This window comes from Juglans microcarpa x Juglans regia, chromosome 4D (assembly GCF_004785595.1).
Source record: "Juglans microcarpa x Juglans regia isolate MS1-56 chromosome 4D, Jm3101_v1.0, whole genome shotgun sequence".
NCBI classification, from domain to species: domain Eukaryota; kingdom Viridiplantae; phylum Streptophyta; class Magnoliopsida; order Fagales; family Juglandaceae; genus Juglans; species Juglans microcarpa x Juglans regia.
The window spans coordinates 20,948,416-20,963,217 of record NC_054600.1 but is presented as its reverse complement, the minus strand read 5'-3'; positions in this window follow the sequence as shown (position 1 = coordinate 20,963,217).

Sequence of the window (14,802 nt, the reverse complement as noted above, 5' to 3'; positions counted from 1 at the left end):
TTCAAATTTCTAAATAAAATATAATAAATAATTCAACTTTATCAAATCTTAAATAAAAAATTATATTAAAAAATTATATTCTAATAATATATTATTCAACTTTCAACTTTTATCTCATCTCATATGTATAAGCAAAGTACTAGGCGCCCCATACCAAAACATTGAGATTTAGGCTGCGTTTGGATGTTGAACTGAGCCCAGCTGAGTTGAGTTCTTTATGAATAGTAGTGAGTTGAGTAGTAAAGAGAATTATGTGGGATCCATCTAAACTGAGTTTAAAGTGTGTTTGGATGTTAAGATGAGTTTAATACTTTTTATGAAAATTTGAAAAAGGTTGTGTGTCCTACGTATTAAGATGTTTTAAGTTGAAAAAGGTTTTGGGTCTTATGTATAAGAAGGTTTTGAGTTGAGATGAGTTTAATAATTTGAGGTTTGAGTGTTTAGATGTTAGACTCAGTTTCAAATTAGACTGAACTCAGCTCAGTTAAGTTTAATAACCAAACGAAACTTTAAGTATTTAGTGTTTTCAATATTATAATCAAACATGACAGTAGAATAAAATAATAAGGCCGCCGGCGGGATACTACGCTCGTGCTAGCTAGGTATGAAATATATATATTGTATGTTTAACCTACCAACATTAATGCGTGGGTAATTAGCGGCCAAGATTTGATTAAAGCTAGGGTACGTACTAGGTTTTACCAAACAAAAATAAGATATAGTACTTCAATATAACAATATATAGTTGAGTTCTATCTCCAATCTTCTAATTTAGTGCTGAAAATAAGTTCGATCTCCATTATTATTTTCTAAACCAATTGATCATCAAAAGCATAAATGATCGGTAATTTCAAAGCATCATATGCACGTGAAAAAAGTATTAAAAAGGTTGGAGGCCGTCGTGAAGGGAAAATTAACCATATCTATAAATACTTATCTTAAGTACTATATATTTTGATAAACCAGATTTGGCCGATCGAAAAGCGCACTAATTGATAATTATTAATGGAACTACTGCCACCGTTTTTTCAGCTTTTTTTGGGATATTTTCTTAATATTTTATAATTAGTACACTCTTTAAACTGTTATCTAATAATTACTCACGAAATCAGACAAAAAGCGTGAAAGAAGAAAGATATTTAGTGACCTAAACTAGTAGTAGAAAATGACATATATAGTGTTTTAAGGAATGGAAACTTAGCCATGGATGATGCACTCCTCAATATGACTGCAGATTTGGAGTGATAGATATATATAATATATTAAGAGAAATATTTTAGCAATAAAGAAATTATACAAAAGTAAATTCACAAAGTGACGTATCATATCCCTTAGTCATGGATGATGCACTACTCATGACTGCAGTTTTCGAGTGATATATATATATATATATATATATATATATATATTAAGAGAAATACTTTAGTCATAAAGGGATTATACAAAAATAAATTTACAAAGTGACGTGCCGTGATATGATACGTCAGATTGTAAAGTTACTTTTGTTGTAAAGTAACTTTAATAGATTACACGAAACCATGTCAATTTATAAAGTTAATTTTCATGTGTAATCTCTATATCTATAGTACTTTTCAAATCTTAATATATATATATATGTCTAGGAATGTTAAATCGTATTAACGGGTCGTATTCGTGTCCTGTCAAGACATGTATATTATATCATATGGGTCAACCCGAACACGACCCGTTAAGCTTATCATGTCAAAAAATTCAAATCCTAACACGACACGACCATTTTTGACCCGTTAGTAAATACTACGGAATAGGTTAACATGATACGATCCACCCCATTTCAACCCGTTTATATAAATAAATTGAACAGACTCAAAATTAACCCGTTTGACCTGATTAAGTTTAACATACTTTTATATAAATATTAAAATTACAATATCTAAAAAAAAAATATAAAACTAACTACAAGTCTAAAATTACAATCCAAATAATAAAAATATTAAAATTAAAATCCAAACAATTTTATTTTTAGGTATAAGAGTATAATTGTAACTTTAACTTTCTTAATGAGTCATAATGAGTCAACTCGTGTTGACCCCTTATGAATCCGTTAAGTAATCGTGTCTTAATGGGTCATCCTATTTTGATTTGAATCTATTAAGATTAAATCCAAAACTGTTATTATTATATCATGTTCGTGCTGAATTAACGAATCGTATCACATATTTTCACCCCTATATATGCATGCACGTTCGTTTGTGATCACAAATTAAAGACATTAAGCAAAGAGACAACGAAGTTTTAAAAAAGCTGAAGATATATATGTACAGGACAAATGCAAAGTGGAGAGTCCACTAAATCGTTATGCAATTAATTTCTGCTCTGCCGCTAGTACCGATACAAATATTCATCAAGGAAATGGAATGCTGATCCGCATACTGCCACTGATACAGAATGCTATTATTGTTTTTCTCAGTATAAGTTAGGTTATTGTCTGTTGGCGCTGTCCCTTTTCTTTTATTTTCTTTTTAATTTATGGCTCAACACAGAAGCTCATGTGCGCGGTACGTTGCACGTTTAAATGAAGATCGAGTACTTTGCGTTGCCGTAAGGGGGATCAGAAAAACACATACTAGTGCATGCGTATAATCATATGATGAGGAATTTAGTTGCAGCTAGGCCAATTTGCATCGAGAAAGAGGAAAAATCCTATATGTATATATATGTATATATATATATAATATATATATATAAAGTAATACTATATACAATCTTAGAATATGTAACCTTCGTGTATTTCTTTTGAAAAATGTGGGTGCTACTATGAAAAATATAATTTTTTTATATAGATCTTAAATTTATTTAAATTTTTTTAAAAAAAAGTACGCGTGAAATACATATACATTCTAATATTATAAATATTATTTTTCTATATATATCAGCTGCACAATATTGGCCAGCCCGGCAATATGTGCATATATATATATATATATATATTATATTATATATATATTGTATGCATGCGTGGGTCATGGAGCTACAACTTGTTTATGACAACTGGGCTAATGTGGTTTAATTTATTGACGAGGAGACTTTGAAAGCAACGTGGACGAGTTTGCACTACTTCTATTAGTAGTCATCACAGGAAGAAAAGTGGGTTAAGTTGAGTGCAATAAAGACTTGGGGGTATATCTCATTGTTGTTAAAAAAAAAAAAAAAAAAAAAAAAAAAAAAAACAACCCTATTTGCAAGCTTGTTTACTACTGCATATTAAAAAAAGCTAATAATATTAGTGTATTGATTTTTTTTTTTTTAAGGAAAATACTTGGGATTCGTTGGAGCTGATCCAGCTTTAAATTTTTTTTTACTTAGTGATTAAGAAAGTATTGTTTACTAATATTGTAAATTTTTTTAAAAAAGTGTTACAAAATGATGTGAAAAAAAATAAAAAATTTTAAGTTTTTTTCATATTATTTTTTTAACACTTTTAAATATTTTTTTTAAAAAAATTACAATATTATTAAAAAATATTTTCTTAATCACTAAAAAAAAAACCATGAGAGCAGGAGCTCCCAATGAGATCCCTAGCATTGTCCTTTTTATCTTTGTGATGGATGGTGGAGTTAATTAATAGTGTGTTTAAATACTTGCTTGTAAATAACAGAAGTGCTTGATTAAAATAATAATAATAATAATAATAACAGAAGTGCTAGTTTTATTGTAGTACGTAAATTATATAGAGCATAACTTCAAAGAGAATGTTGTGTAAAGAGTGAGTTTACACCCTCCAATAGACAGAAGACATGTCACCATTCGAAAAAAATTAAAATAGAACTGGCACCAGCTAATTACACCCCCCTCAGTCTCTCTCCCCTCAAGCCATCGCAATTCGCAGGCGGAAAACTCCTACGCCCATAGCAGGCTTGCAGCCCGTACTCTCTCAAGCCCATCGCAATTCACCCGACCCGAAAAGTTATTCCCAAAAAAACCCCATAATTATGTTGTTGTTGTTGTTGTTTTTTTTTTTTTTTTTTTAAAACTATGTTGTTGTTGTTGTAAATTCTATATCAATATGCTAGAAAAATTTTATTACCATTTTATACAAAAAAATGTTAAATGAGAATTGGAGACCTGACCCGATTCCAAGTTTACATTTAAAAAAAATATATAAATATAAATTTTAGGTTAGTATCCTAGAAAATTTTCGTTTCCATTATATGCCAATAAATGTCAAATAAGAATCCAATCTCTGGTTACATCTTGTCTAATATTTAGTATTTGCAGGCTTGTTGGTAGTGTTAAGCGGCCAGATCTTACTCAAAATAACAATGAACAAATGACAAAAAGGACAAAACATTAAAGCACTCTTCCAAGTCCTTGAGAGCTGTAAAATTGGTGCAACAGTTTTAACGTCATGTTTCGTATGCCTTTGAACTAGGTTCCAGCAACTCAAATTTTCAAAATTGGGCCTGCGAAAATTGAGAAGAAAGAAACTGGGAGAAGGTGGCCTTGGGGCCGGAGAGTCTCCAATACCAAAGTTTATAGAGTATTTTGAAAGTTTGTAAATAATAAAAAAGTTTAGGAATTAGACAACTTTCTCATACCTGGAAATTGCTATTTATATCGAGAACTTGAGGGGACTGATTGTGCCTGCCCCCGTGGAGTCCACACTCTCTTTATTGTTCTTTTTTATAGAGTTCTTTAATCCGATGTACCTCTACGACAGCGCCATTACCGTGGCATGTAGCTCGGGTAGTGGTGCCATTAATACGGCGTGGTCCCTCAATTTGCCTTACCCTACCGGTATTTTTGGTGGTCCGTCGATGTCACCTTGTTAGATGATTGAGGGTCCCTCATACTATCTATTCGTTTATGTGTACATGTACTCAACGGCTGCAAGGGATCTTTTGGATGGCAAGTCTCTTCCCCCTACAGTATGCTCCCACATGGTAGTTGCTTTCCAGGAGAGTCTACCCTTCGGCCGAGCCGAGGAAGCTATTTGTTCTGGATAAAGCTTTTGTTTCTTATCCCCTTAGTTGCTCCTCTTGCCTTGATGTCAAGGTCGTGGGCCGCCCCGATGATGTGCGTTTGGCTCCAAAGTTTGAGGTGGCCTCATGTCGCTCAGCATCCCTACTAATGTTTACCTTTCCGTCCTTGTTGGCACGTCTCCTAACAACTATGTTTGTATTTGATGCCATCTTTTTAGTTGTGTCAACATTAGGAGCGTTAAGCAGCTCTTTGCCTTCACGGTGCTTCGTAGTGCGTATTTTTCAAGATTCGAAGCGTCTCGTACTCCTTCCTTCTGCCACAAGGCGTGAGAGATTAACCATTGCCTTCTTCCTTTATAAGTGCGATTGGATCATGGTTTTGTCTCTTTTCTCCGCAACATAATCTTCTCGCTCTTATTTTCTTCTAACTCGCATCCTTTTCCCTTATACCCCTTTCTCATTTCTCTGTTACTTTCTTCCTCTACATCAATGGCCCCTAAGAAATCCACCCAACCCACAGCTTCCAGTAGGGGAGACGCACCAAAGGTTGGCGATGCCAGACCGTCTTTCTTGGGTAGCACTTGGCGCTCAAGCATCCAGGCTACGATGCTGGCATCTCTGGCCCTTACCTATCAGATCCCGAAAACAGTAATGTTTGAGGTCCCTGGTCCCCATGAGGGTGTTGTCGATGCTGAGTGTCACTCATCTAGAGCTGCCCTATTTCCTTCCATGTTTACATGTAGCTTGAGGCATCCTTTCCCTATCCCCGTTCGCGATTTGCTGGATCGCCTCATATGGCCCTGTCCTAGCTTCACCCAAATGCTTGGAGGCTTATGAATTGATGTAGCATCATCTAGCAGCGTGCCTTGCTAGAGTCGGACCCGGAGAAGGCCGACCTCACCAGCTATGAGTTCCTCCTTACTCACAAGGTTTCGCAGTAAAAGGGGAACATTTGCATCTTCAGAGCGACACATGCCCTAGTTAATCTGGAGCTGCGATACTGCAAGATGAAGGATTGGTCTCCGAAGTTCCTTTTTGTGTTCGGTCACAAATGGGAATTCTCAATTAGTCAGGTGAATCGCCGCAAGTTCTCAATTCAAACTGATTGGGGGAGGGCTCCTGAGGATAAGGTGGTGCATCTGATAGCTACCCCTACCGAGTTTAGGCGTATCTCCACTGTTAGGGAGTGGGTAAAGAAATACTCCAACAACTTCTTCTCGGAAGCCCTTCTTTCAGAGGAGAGTGTAAAAGTTTCTCTGCCTCCCCTCGGTCATGTTCCTTTTGACGACAAGGAGACATTTGCTTGGCCTCATGTCACCCCTGCTCGTAAGCATCCCTTGAATCCTTCTCCAGCGGGCAAGGGGAAGAAACCTCACTTAAAGGGGGTTGGGGTTGACAGCAGGTCCCTTTCCAGAGTCTTAATTCATGAAGGGCAAGCGCTGGCTACACCTAAGGCCCATCGTCCCATCGTCCTAGTGACGCTGGTGGAAACGTCCCCTTGTGTTGTTCGCGTGGAGGTGCCGGCAGAATCTTTTTCTTTGGAGCTCTCAAACTCATCAGCGAGAGGCCTCTCGACTGAGGCCCCACTGACTGGCGTCTGTGGCATGCTCCCTGAGACTTATGACCATGCCGCTCTACTTCAGGAAACCTTGGCGATCAGAGTCCCCCGACAAGCTAACGCGAGGCAGCGTCCTCCGGTGATCTCTTCCACTTCTTCTGCTAGTTCTGTTGCCGATAGTCGCTCTTTTGAAAGTGAGGTCAAGGCTTGCTCATGGAAGTGAGGTGTCTGCACAAACACTTGATGTACAGGGTTCAGTGGAGGTTATCCCCTTTTAGCCCGACTGGAGAAGGGGGAGTGCCACGTGGAAGCCATCAACCAGGTCGTCAAGTCTTTATCTAGCTTCTTCCACGAGGTTTTGCAACTTCTTTTTCCGTCTTTTTTCTTTCTTTTGTTGTTTTCTAGATTCTTTTTATTGACCACTTCATGTTGGCCTCTCTTGTTTATCAGAATTCCTCTCATCTGGCAGCCTTCATTGTGGACGGCCAAGAGGCCGTTGAGCAGGAAAACCAGGACTTTGGTGCGATGACCTGGACTGCCCTACGGTACGCCGGTACGCTCGTGACGAGAAAGATAAGAGGGAACGGTGGAGCAGGAGATGAGGAGGGTACGGCATGCCCTGGAGGAGGGTAACAAGAAAACTGAAAAGCTTAGCAGCCGTTGGAAGGAGTTAAAGGAGAAGGCGAGGGAAGACGCCCAGCGGATGGGGGGCTTGAAGCGACTTGTCCCAGGTGCAAGACGTGACCTCCCACTTGGAATAGCTAGCTAAAGTTGGTTGTGGGCATTTGCGATACCGCGTGGGCGCATGGGTGTGCCAAGGGCCTTAGGTCGTTGCGGGACCACATTCTGGAGAGTTCACAGCTATTTTCGAGGACCTTCAAGAAATATTTGCAGGACCTTGACCTTTCCCAAGTTCTCGTTGACAGAAAAACCTTTGCATTCAGCCGCAAGCTGGGGATGGACGTGATCCCTGATGCTTTTACAGGTCCTGCTTTCCCGACCACGTCTGAGCTTGCTGATTCCGAACATAGCGACCCTGAGCTTGAAATCCCTGAGGTAGACACTCCCGATGCCATTGTCTCTGAGCATGGTGCCTGACCTTACTACGCCTTAGCATCTTTGTATCGTTGCTGTTATTTCATTTTGCTATTCTTTCTCTTTATTTTTGTGTATATACCTGTGCGCCATTCCCATGTGTCTCGTGTGTAACTTCTAATCATTAATGAAATTGCCTTATACTTTGTTGTGACAGGCTGCTTGTCTTTGTGTATTCTTCTCTAATGTTGTCCTTCTTCTTCCTCCCTCTTTTCTTTTTTATGGATAGCCTAGGGGGTTTCGTTGCAGGAGACTATGGGCTTGGCATTTGGTGGGGGGATTGCTGTCATACAAAGCTTTACGGTCCACCCCGCTAGCGCCTAACCTATTCTTACGACCCCACTGGCCGATAACTCTTCTGCTTATACTGTCTTTGTTCTCCCTTGTTAGGCAGTTGTCCTCTTGGGGCCTTTAGCGATATTGTTTTACGAGGCAGACATCTCCACTTCTTCTTTACGCCAATTTCCTATTTTTTGTCATTTGTCTCTTGGATGCGCTTTACCTTACCTAGTCCTTCAATTCTTTCATTTTACGTTGTTGTGCTATATTTTGGTATGTTGACCCTCGCTCGCTGTTGACCCTCGCTCGCTGTTATCAGCTTGGAGGGAGTGGAAATCCCCATTTAAGAGTTAAGTAGTCTCCTCCTTGGGGGAGAGGTTGGGAAGCTTTTTGCTAACTCGCCTTTATGCGCCTCCATGTAGCACCGTGACCGTGGAGTTGAATATAACTAATACGGGCTACTCTTTGGTGCAATGGGGGTCAGGGTAGGTTATTCGGGTAGTCGTGGGGCTGGTCCCACTCTCTGCAAGGGGGAGACAAGGCGGCCTCTGGCTCGACCCATCTCCTTGGTCCACGGAGAGGTAGGTTGTGCAGGCAGTTTGGGACTTGACTCACTCCCACTCGTTTGCATTGCATTTAACTTCTTATTGAAAGTTAAACATGTTATCATAACTTTATCCTAGTTTTGTAGGAGTTAGACTTCGCAAACCTGGGCCCTTTGGCCTATGACGCGATTTGTTTGCACTTTTTATTGGGTTGTTAATGTTCGCGTTCCTTGGTGCAGTATTCAAGTGGTCGTAGGAGATGGCCCGCTCTCCATCGGGGAGGGGTCAGGACGCCTCAGGCCAACCTGCCCCTTTAACCCCCGAGGTGGTAATTTCTTTGAGCAGTCATGTGGCCAATTGATTCTCTATTTTGATGAGAGTCAGGATAAGTATTCGGACAGCTGAAAGGCTGGACAAGCTCTCCTTCGTGGGAGAGATCGAGAGGCCTCTGGCACAATTCGCCCCTACTACCCCGCTGGGAGCTAATTTGTTCAGATAGTTTAAGACTGAACTCGTTCCCGCTCGTTGACATTCCAAGGAAATGTAAGATTTGGGTCAAGCTAGCACTGAGCCCACTCTTCATTTGAAGTGGAGATCGGGGTAAGTCTTCGGGCCTCCGACATGACTCACCCCTTTAAATTCCGCAGGGAGGTAAGTTTTCAGACAGCTTGCAACTGGACCCGCTCCCATTTGTTGACACTTACGAGGAAGGTAAGTCTTCATTTTCGGAAAGCTGAGGACTGGCCCGCACTCCACCGCATGAGGGATAAAGCAGTCTTAGACATTACACTCGTCCCTTTGTTACCCCGCGAGGGAGGTAAGTTCAGACAGTGATATAACTGGTCCGCTATTCGCTACAATAGGAGTCTAAGTATCGGGCCGCCGAAGGGGCATGACCAGCTCTCCATCTCGAGAAGGGTAGAATGGTCTTTGACCTAGTTCTCCTCCCCTTTGCTCGCATGGAAACTACGATGTTCGGACAGTTTGAGACTAAACCCGCTCCTGCCCGTTGATAATGCAGGGAAGGGAAGTGTAGGGTCAGGCTGGCGCTGAGCCACTCTTCGTTACGGTGGAGGTCGGGGTAAGTTGTTCACCCTGCCCCGCTCTCCATCGTGGAAGGGGTAGAGCGGCTTTCGGCCTAGCTCTCCTCTTAATCCTACAGGAAGTACGCTGTTCTGACAGTTTGAAACTAGACTTGCTCTCGCCTATTGATGCTATCAAGGAAGGTAAGTCTTTGTCTTTGGATCGCCGAGGGCTGGCCCGCACTCTGTAGCCGAAAGGATGAAGCAACCTCTGGTGTACTCATCCTTCTAGTACTCTGCGAGGGAGGTAACTTTTTCGGACAACGATGTAGATGGTCCGATCTCTGCTGTGATGGGGATCGGGATAAGTTGTTCGGGCCCCGGGGGGGAGGGGGGAGGATCCGCTCTCCATTGCGGGAGGGGTAGAGCAGCCTTCGGTCTAACTCTCCATCGTGGGGGCTCGGGGTAAGTTGTTCTTATTTGAAAAGTTTGAAACTGAACCCGCTCTCGTCTGCTGACATCGCAGGGAAGGTAGACATTAATTTGACGATGATTTTTCCAGATTATGTTAATTGGAGATCATCTTGTCGATGTTTTGTGGACAACGCAAAAACACCAAAGTAAATGTGGTGCTCTATACTAGGAAATCACGTCTTTCATTAAACAACAAGAATTTACAGTATTTAAGTAACAATTTACAAGAAAACGGAAGATGGAAGATGGAGCCTTCAACCAGGGAGCTTTCGCTTGTTCTGTCGTTGCCTCTGGGACCATGCACCCTCCCGCTCCCCCTCGAGCCCTGCAGGGCAAGTGGTAGACTAGGGCCTGCCAAGGCTCCTTAAGTAGTGCATGCCCTACTCTCTCCTGGAGGTGTCGTTCGGGGTGACCCCACCATCTTTCTGCTTCAGTTCCTAGATGTAGCATTCCCTCGCCAAGGCCTGTTCGCCTCAAATTTCTCCCACTCCACGGGAACTCAAAAATTTCATCTTGAGGTGGTAGATTTACATGACCGCCTGCTAGTTGTTGAGGGTGGGTCTTCCGATGATGGAGTTGTAGGACGACTAGGTTCTCACCACTAGGAAGTCAACCGTGATTTAGGTAAGTGCAAGGGGCACTGCCTGTAAGGACCGACAGCATGATGGTTCCCATAGGATGAACCATGTCCCCAGAGAAGCCCTTTCAGTGGCATGAGGGCCGGACGCAGCCGAGTGATGTCTATTCCCATCCTGGTGAAGGCTTCCCAAAATAGGATGTCTACAAAACTCCCATTGTCAATGAGGATTCTCCGAGTGGTGAAGTTGGCGACCAGTATGGTCACTACCAGTGCATCATCGTGGGGGTACGAGACCCCTTATTCGTCACCCTTCCCGAAGGAGATGACCGGGTTTGGTTCGCCTTTTTGGTGCTTGGCGGGGTGGTACTTCGCCGAGTATAACTCGTGGTATCGAGCCAGCCTAGCATTTGCCTTTCTGCCTGAGGAGGTAGCTCCCATGCCTGCAAATCCTCCCGGGTCCAAATTTTCTCGAGTGGGAGCCCTCATCACGGTGGTTAGCGGGGGCAATCTTGTTACGACCCCCATTCTGGTGGTCGTTGTCAAGGTCTTTCTTCCCTTCTGCATCAGTCGACTCAGTCTGTACTCCTTTCCCTTGACCTCCCCCTCCTTTCCTACTCTAGCCTTCAGGTGGGCGAGTAACATTTCCTCATCTGTTTAGTGTGCTCCCTCCTCCTTTGTTGGGAGAAGTACTCTTTGGTGTTGCACAAGATGGACCTGTGGTATGTGTAGTAGCTACAGACAATGCCACAATCATCATCTTGGTGGGCGGCAGAGGTGTCAGCCTTGTAGATGGTATATGTGGGTCAGTCGAAGCAAGGTCCTGGTCCTCTCATCAAAGCTTCCTCACTTCTCTTGTCGTGAGAGCTCTTTTCTGACTTCTCATGGGCCTTACCTTTGGCTGAGCCCCTTGCCTTCCTTTCCGTTCACTCCAGCTCCTTCTTCCTTGTCTCCGTCAAGGCTCGAAAAGTGTCTTCAGGATTAATGAAATTCTCGACCTAATCCATAACCTCCCGCAATATCACAAGAGTCCTCGCCAACTTGGCCATGAACTAGGATTGTGGCTAGACCCCTCCCAGAAATGCAGCCAAGGTTATCTTGTCATCCTAGTCATCAGTGGTCATGCGCTCCCTGTTGAATCAGGACAGGTATGCCTTCAAACTTTCCTTCTCTCCTTGCTTATTGGTGAGAAGGTACACTGCTAGGTGTTGCCTTTTTCGGCTTGACATGAACTAGGTCAAAAATAGTCAAGCCAGCTCGCCAAAACTATCTAAGGAGCTGGGCGCTAGAGACTCGAACCATACTCATGCTGGCCCCTTTAGGGTCAACAGGAACACCCACCTAAAGGTTTCCAGGTGCTCAAGGGGGTCCCTCCCTCCATCGTACATCTCTGTGGTAGGGACCCTGAACTTTGGTGGCAAGGCCACAACCATTACTTCTTCCATGTAGGGTAAGCCAGTACTTGTGAGCAGTTGGTCCATCAACGATGATGTGCCCACTTTCCTTGCAATCTCTTCGTATTTTCCTTTGAGATTGCAGAGTTCATCTCGCATGTTCTTCCTTTCCTCTCCATGTTCGCTCCATCTCCCGTGTTTTGAGACTCCACGTGCTTGCTATTGTTGGGCTTCAGCTCCCTTGTTAAGGTTTTCTGAGCTCCTCATTCTCCTTTCAAAGTTTTTACACCTCATCGGTCAACTTTGTTACCCAATCTTCCATAACTTTCAGTCTTACCTCCATGGCAACCTCCTCTGTGTCCCTTCTAAGTTGTCCGGGACAAGTTGTCATAGGCATACGAAGTACATGCAACATCTACAAGGATCCCATAGACGATGCAACTATTAACGTCATGTTTCGTATGCCTTTAGGTCAGATTCCAGCAACTAAAATCTTCAGAACTGGGCCTGCAAAAATAGAGAAAAAAGAAACTAGGAGAGGGTCGCCTTGTGGCCGAGGAGTCTTCGATGCCAAAGTTAGTAGAATATTTTGGAAGTTTGTAAATAATTAGAGAGTCTGGAGATCAGAGAGCTTTCTCGTAACTGAAAATTGCTATTTATACCGGGAGCTTGGAGGGACAGATTATGCCTACCCCCATGGAGTAAATGCTCTCTTTATTGTTCCTTTTATCAGAGTTTTTAATGTGGCGTAGCTCTGTGATGGTGTCATTAATGTGGTGTGTAGCTCAAGTAGTGGTGCCATTAATGCGATGTGGTCCCCCAAATTTGCCTTACCCTGCCGATGTTCTTGGTGGTCCGTCAATGTCACTTTGTCAGAGGATCGAAGGAACCCCATACTTCCCGTTCGTTTACATGGACAAGTACTCAAAGGTTGGACACTGCTCGAGGGATCAACTGGATGGTGAGTCTCATCCCGGATGGTGAGTCTCATCCCCTACAATATGCTCCCACATGGGGATTGCATTCTAGGGGAGTCTACCTTTGGGGAGGAATCTATTTGTTCTAGGTTGGGCCTTCATTTCTTATCCCATTAGTTTCTCCTCTCAGACCCATTAAGAAAAGGGGGAAAACCCCTTACAAACAGTATACCAATATTCTTGGGAAAGTGCCTAACAACATTAAAAATTAAAAATTTACCATTTGTCAAAGCATACAATTAGTAAAACAAAAGGATATTCCAATGGGTTAGCAATACAATCAACAGAGTTCAAACTTCAAAGAGAGCACAGTGTGCAAATTTGCACTACTGATTTCCTAACATAGTAACAAAATGTGGTTTTTGTATATAACAGTGTGAATATTAGGAAGAGAGCACAACTCCATGTGGGAAGCAAACTAAAGTTCTCTTGCACTTAGATATTGGAATCAACTTCATTCTCATAGTAAATATCTCTCAAAAGAACCTCCCTTGGCTTGCTATGGAAACTTGTTTCTATATTTGTTGACTTGCCATTGGTTAAAATTTCCAGAATGATATCTCCGAAGTTGTAAACATCCATGCGAAGCTTCTCTTTAATGGCTACACTATTGAATTCACCTGTCCAAACATAAATAAACATACCTTAAGGTTAATTTCTAGCTACTGAATGGAGATCATGGGAGTGTAAATGAAGCAAACAGAGGTCGAGAGAAAAATATATCAGACTAGGGAATGAATCTCTTCCACATGCCTTTATTGTCTCTATAGGCAAAATAGACTGGTCTTTTTATGCTACATTCGAAAATGGCCCCAAGTAATTTGCTATTCTTGATTGTATTATGTGTTTGCCAAGGAATAATATTCTTGACACTCCACTTATATGTATAAGCATATATACAAGTCATTCAGACATTCTTTGTAATCTTGGAATGTTTGGCGAAAGCTCTAATTTATTTGTTTGACACAAAGGACTAAGTTGTTTATAGACAAGAATCCTCATATCTGCCTACATGATGTACTACATGAAAGAAGAATGTGTACCTATTAAAGCTTTCACCATAATGTTGATTACTCCTTTCATACGATGGAAAAATCCATATTTACCTAAAAAAATTATCAAGTTAAATAAGTTAGTCAGCCAACTAAAGTTATAAATAAAATTGTGAAACACCATCAGCAACCTCATAATCATCATAAGTTCAAGCAGGGAAATCCAAGTAATCTTCAATCGACCTCATTCAAAATATTCTTCAAAACTATCTCTACATGAAAAAACAATTATGTTAAAAATTTAATTAATTGACAAGACTATATAAAATATTCTTCAAATATGAATCTTACCAATTTCTAACTTGTAGATTTCAGCATATTCCATTACATCTTAGGAGTCATAATCAATGGAGGGAGCCTTCAACCAATTTTGTATATAGATAAGAGCTTAAATTATTGTCGGGGCCAATGAGTTACAAAATGAATATAAGACACGACCTCCAACACTAAATGCCGACTCAGATGCAATAGTAGATATGGGAAGCTAACACATCTCGAGCTATATTGGCAAGGATCAGAAAATTAGTTGAATTCATCTTCCACCACATTAAAATATCAAAGTTGGGTATCAATCCTTCAAGGCTCCCCATAAAATATTGATCCAACTCTGATTTGGACTCTACAACACCCTTTGATGCTTATTTTTTGTCAATACCTACTATAAAAATCATCTTCATCATCATAGGATGTTGTGTTGGTTTGGGTCTCACCAACACTTGACTGACCCCTACTTGAACCGAAATTGGCTTTTGAATATTGTTTATACATCCACTCAATCATCCTCCTTAAGTTTGTAATAATTTCGAACTCTCGCTCATAGGAAAGAAAATCTGTAAACCAAAACTCCAGAACTTCCAACTTGGAGCCC